This window comes from Zea mays, chromosome 7 (genome assembly GCF_902167145.1).
Source record: "Zea mays cultivar B73 chromosome 7, Zm-B73-REFERENCE-NAM-5.0, whole genome shotgun sequence".
Lineage (NCBI taxonomy): Eukaryota > Viridiplantae > Streptophyta > Magnoliopsida > Poales > Poaceae > Zea > Zea mays.
In genome coordinates this window covers 23,444,406-23,450,855 of record NC_050102.1, presented here as the reverse complement: position 1 = coordinate 23,450,855, position 6,450 = coordinate 23,444,406, and positions in this window count along the sequence as shown.

The window sequence follows — 6,450 nt, the reverse complement described above, 5'->3', positions numbered from 1 at the left end:
GGACAGGCGACCGCTGATTCAGCCGGATGGGGAGAGGCATGTAACTTTATGTTCTTCATTCTTGTTCATATTATGTGTTCAAAATCATAATATAAACTAATACTTTTTATTTATCACTTGGACAGGTCTTGGACGGTTGTGAATTATGCTGGGGGTCATCGTCGCAACCCCAATGGCATCCTCGGCCTGTTGTGCAGGGAACACTTCCCTGGACTGGTTGAGTACGCCGGAGTGACAGGCCCAGCCTACAGCTTCGACCACTACGTCGTCGCCCCCGATGCAGTAGACCGGGACGGCCGGGAATTCAATAACAAGGCGGAGCGGGTGAAGCAAGAGCTGTGGGTAAGTCTTAGTATAATGTAAAATATGTCGCATCCGTTGCACATTCTTGAAATAATGTATGGATACATCATTTTGTATGCAGGATTTCTTTAGATGTGAGGCTGGATACGAGGCTAGGGCGGATGTGGTGGCCACCACGAGCTGTAAGAAGCTTGTCGTGGACATGCACTATGAGGCCCAAATCTAGGCCATCGTCAGCTACCACGACTTCGTCCTTGGGGAGAAGGTGACCAAGCAGCAAGCCCGAACCATGTCGTTGACCAGGGACCAGTACTTGCAGGTAAAGTCATGCATGTTTGATACCAGTACTCCATGCATGAATTTTATTTTATCTTCTGATATGCACTTTACGTGTTTACTTTGTAGATGATTCCATATTGGTCGCCGCACATCCTCTGTGCTGGGAGCAGATGGTGGATAGGTGGTGCTCGCATGAGTGGGACGAGGCGCACAACGCTAGCCGAGAATGGCGTATGATGATGCAAGGTCCCTCCCACCACCAAGGCAGTCGGAGCCTAGGCCAATATGCAGAAGCATGGGTACGCCCTCTTTTTTATTTAGGTATATAGCACTGGATTAGATATTATTTCTAACTATCTCGTTGGTTTTCTTGCAGTCGACGTCACATGGTGGCCAGCCTTGCTCCATCTTCTCGGCCTACGCTATGGCCCATAAGGCCAAGGCGACGTCCGACGTCACCTACAACCCGAATGACGGGCCCGAGGCCTACAGCAACCCCGTCGTCTACACCCGCCTTCATGACTACACCGCCATGGCGCAGGAGGTCCATGGCCCAAAATATGATCCGAGCACCGAGCAGATCGACCCCAATGTGCTCATGAGGGTCGGAGGAGGCAAGAGACATGGACGGTACTGGATTGCCGACGAGAAAATCAACTCGTCCTCCACTCCCAGGTTGTCTCAGGTGCGAGCAAGGAGCACGGGCTTGAGTCCAGCCATACGACCTCGGCACAACAGCTCACAACATCGCATACAACAACTCGAGGTTAGTGCTTCTATAACTTGTCATTTCTTGAGTTATATACCTTCTCTTTGAGTTACTATAATGTTGGCTTGGAATATTACAGAATTAGCTAGAAGAAGAGAGGAGGGAACGCCTGGCAGATCAGCAGAGGATGGCGGAGATGTTTCAATACATGCAGAGCCTTGGCGCCGCACAGGGTTTCGCTCCGCCACCTCTGCTCTGTTCCATACTCCTGTGAGTATCAAAATTGTAGTTAGATGTTGGTAATGCATCTGGTATAACACATGCAATCTCTTCTATGTGTAGGGCCAATCTGGGGCGGCATCCAACAACCCTCATGAACCGCCCAGCCCAACGCAGCACCAATCCAACCTCCCACCTCGATGAGAGTTATGTTTTTAGTGTTCAGACTACAAAACTTATGTTGAATAGTTTTGTTAGAGCTTGAGACTTATGTGTTGATACTTATGAACTTGTGTTGATACTTTTGAACTTGTGTTGATACTGTTTGTGTTGAGAACTTGTATATTAATGCTTGTGTTGGATATTTATGTATGTGATGTATATATGTGATATCTATGATGTATCTTTTGTTTGTTTGGATGGAATAGAAAGAAAAAAATTAAAAGGTGTGTACTGGTCACTTTGCCGAGTGTTACACTCGGCAAAGAGGTGGTTTGTCGAGTGTTAGTGTCATAGCACTCGACAAAGAACCAAGACCTATACACTGGTATAGGTTCTTTGCCGAGTGCGGTGGACCTGGCACTCGGCAAAGAGGAAGGCTTTGCCGAGTGCCTCGCACAGCACTCGGCAAAGAACCTGACAAAGGGACCCGCTGACGGATCCTTTGCCGAATGTATTAGGAGACACTCGGCAAAGACGCCGTCTCCGTCACCCCGGCGCCGTGACGGCAGCTTTTCTTTGCCGAGTACTGCTTGGCACTCGGCAAAGTCTGTGACGAGTGCCTGAAAAAGTACTTGGCAAAGAAGGCTTTGTCGATGTACTGTTCGTGGAGCCCTCTTTGCCGAGCAGGCACTCGGCAAAGCTTGAAAAACACTCGGCACAGGCTTTGCCAAGTGTCGCACTCGGTAAAGAGGGCTCGACGAACAGTATAGGCACTCGGCAAAGAGGTCGATTCCGGTAGTGTGTGTTCCTAAAGTCTCTGGACATACATGTTCAATTTTGGCATATTTCTCAAAGTGTTTGCTATATCGGTTGGATTTAATATATTTAATTGAATTTCTTCGTATAATTCAAACTTGAACTGCAAGTCACTCGAATAATGGAAAACAATGAATGCAAAATTGATATTCATGTATTGAACATAAGTTACGACCTTATCCAGAAACAAACTCGAACATTATGTTCACGAAACATGACCATGAACTTACGATCCAGTTGTTTTAAAATTGTATAAAACACAAATGATGTCAAAAATCATGAAACTTGTCGAGATGGCATGATATCATATGTAGATGTTGTGATAAAAATTTGGCGGTGCCTTTGCTGAGTGTCAGTCCGCACATTCGTCACAAAGAGTAGCATGGGGGCTCATTAGCGCTCCCGTTGTCGAGTGTTTGCTGGCATGACACTCTGCAAAGGTTTTGTCATTGTCATTTGGTGTTATCACAGCGACTTTTCTTTGTCGAGTATTAGCTGGCACTCGGTAAAGATTTTACCGAATGTACGACATAAAATACGGGGCAAAAAAACCTATTGTTGATATACTGTTCATAAAGTCCTCTTTACCACATGATACATTCGATAAAGGTTTTGTCGACTGTTATCAAGGTGCGACACTTAAAGAACTCTCTGTGTAGTGGTGGTTGTTAACATATTTTTATTGACATTTTTCAGAATCGCCACTTACAGAGGCTAGTAGAAATATCTCTTTTCACATGCGGTTAATTGAGGACCATCAGTGAAAATCAATTTGTACTAGTGTTTTAGTTAAGAGAACCACCGGTGAAAATCGATTTTCACGGGCGATTGACCTAACAGAACCATTAGTACAAATATTTTTCACGAAGTACTGGATTTTATAACAGCAAAATAAATTATTTTATGCTACATGGTTGGCGACGATCAAACCCTAAACCTCACCCTCACGTGTAGCCTTCTCTACCACTCCACCCATCACTTATGTTTAAATTATAGTTTTGTTGCCCACATATTGGAACAAACCAAATATAAATTGATTGTTTGAGGTTGTAAACGAATTCAAATAAAAAGTTATCAACTACAAAGTTGAATAGCTTTTTAAGTTCTACAAGTTTTATTTTGGTACTTTTTTCCATCCGAGGTCGTTTGCAAAATTTGCATTTTTATTTTTTAAAAATTCAAATGCAATTTTGATTGCCTAAATGATTTCAAATAAAAATGTTGTCAACTACAAAGTTTCATAACTTTTAGAGATCTACAGCTTTTATTTTAATGATTTTTTCATACGAAGCTATTTAAAAAACTAAAAAATCGATTTTAAATAATTTCTACATGCGATTTTCTTAAGGAACCGTTAGTAAAAACTATATTTGTGCTGGCAGTTTCTTAAGAAACCCACTAGTGGAAATTCACGATTTGCACTAACGGTTTTCTTATGGAACCGTCAATACAAATATGATATCTACTGGCGGTTTTCTTAAGAAAACCACAGGTAGAAATGCACAATTTGCACTAACGGTTTTTTAAAAAAACCGTCAGTGAAATGGTGTTTCTACTTATGGTTCTTGAGTCAATACGACCAATTTATTTTTACTGGTGCTTAATAACCAAAAATGCCTATAAAAACTATACCTCAACATAGAGCTTTTTTTAGTGGTGGGTGAAAGCTTGGAAAGAGAAAAAAAGGAAAAATGAAGTGGTACCGTAGAGTAGCAGAAACAGAGATAAAAAAAGCTTCCTATATGGTGAGCACAATAACCAACGAAAAGCCCTTGCAAATTGCAACCCTAGCAAAAGATTATCGATAGGGATCTAAAAAAGAAAATGGGTAAACTAGAGCAAAAAACTTCCAAGTCCGATATAGAATTTCAAACTAATGAAAGAGACGACAAAGGGAACGATGATTTCATCAATAATACCGCAAGAACCCAGCAAAGAAACAAAAAAAAACACAAAGTGACATGACCAGAAATCCAAGGTAAACCAAAAACAACTTAGGCTATCCGCAACCGTTACCTCTAAATTTTCCCCCCTATGTCACTTTCTCCCCCTATTTTTCCCCCTATTTTTTCATCTCCCGCAGCGGTTCCCCCTAAATACTCCCCTATACCCCACTACACTTATAAAATATCATTTTCTATATCAACTATCAATTTTTTATCTACTAACAATTACTCGTGGACCCACAGCACAGTGTTTAGGGTGATGAACAGTGACACGCTAGATCTGGAGAGAGAGAAAGGGACCGACACGTAGGGGGCGCTGTAGGGGGCACCGCTGCGGCCATAGGGTGCCCCCTACAGGCGGCATGCAAGGGGAGGGGGCTGCGTAGGGGGCTCCATTGCAGTTAGTCTTATATAACCATACCTCTTCTAGGGACGAAGCAAAACTTGCTGCCAACTAGATCGTGAGCTGGATGCTTCTGCACGCTGTCCAAGTGATCCCAACCCTCAAAACATAGAGTAGCTAGAGAGGGCGGGTGTGGAGAGATATATACCATAGTAGAAACTAGAAAGTGTAAGGAAACCTCATTTTTTTTCAAGAGATTTTCATTTTCTCAAAAAATAGCTCATTTTCATTTGGAAAAATAGAAATTTCTTGAGAAAATTGAGTTTCAAAACTAGCCCTAAAGAGAGAAAATAAAGCGCCCAAACAAATTCTTTCTCTCTGCCATCCAGTCTAGTCAGATTGACCTAGCAAAAAAGATGCAACCAAACCGGTCGGAGAGGCATGGAAGTAATGATGTGGTGCATCTGAAAATGTAGGAATCAGTGGATCTTCGAGAATAACCCATTAACCCTCCCCTCCAACGATGTCAAACTGCAAGGAAATATTCATACAAGAGATGCAGCTGATCTGCCATAGAATGAAAAAGACACATCAACGCGTACTAGGCTATGGCTCAGACAACGGTAAACATAGCTCTATAGTCTTATCCCTGTACATTATACATTTTTTTAGTGAAAATTTACTGTAGAAACCCCTACGGTCTTGTTCGTTTGTGTCGGATTGATGGGTCGGAACAATTCCGAGCCGGAATACTTCTCTAATTTATATATACTTTGATTAGCCGGAACGATTCCGGGTACAATCCGATGTAAACGAAAAAGGCCTACAGTGTTTTCCGTCAAAAAAAATGTAGCCAAGAAAATCGAGGAACAAAGATGAAAAGACCACGAGTACCTACTACGTCATATGGACTAGAACTCCGGAAAAAACTTGGCAGCCTCTTCTGGTGCAAACTGTATCTAAAACCCAAATGTGTACTATGAAAGTGAGAAATAGTCTAAAAATGTGTTAAAATATGCAAGAAAAGCTTAACTCAAATATTGTCAAGCATATGAAAATTTCTATAATAATCATGGCAAGCCATAACCATGCAAGGAACAAAACAAGGTTCTAGAACATTCTACCATAACCATGGCGAGTCATCAACACAACCAAGAAGAAAAAGGCAACCTTTTAGAACTTACATTGACAAATGTTGATTTAAATATTATCCTTAATAATTTTACTTAAAAAATATTTGACACAGTTGTTTGTTTTTAGAAACATTGTGTAATGTCAAACAAAGTATCAAATTTTTACTAATTAAAGATACTCATAACGATTATATCATTATTTAACTGCTCTTATATTTTTATTATAATATTATTTTTAGCAATACAAAAATAAAAAATATGTTAAAGGATCCAAATATTTGGATCGACCTACAGCATCCAAGCCCATAAAACGGGTCTAACAGTGATCTGTTGCATTGGCATACCGAAGGGGGCACGTGTTGTTGAGGCATGGCGAGTAGGTGACATATTGGTTCAACCTACTGTTGAGCGGTTGAGCCGTGGTCCATTATGGTCTTCTTCTGTAGCAGGTGGAGAATAAAAACGGCAACAAACACATTTTACGGTGTGTTCGCAATATCTACTCTCTACTACTCTATAAGGAGGTAACGTGGACGTCCA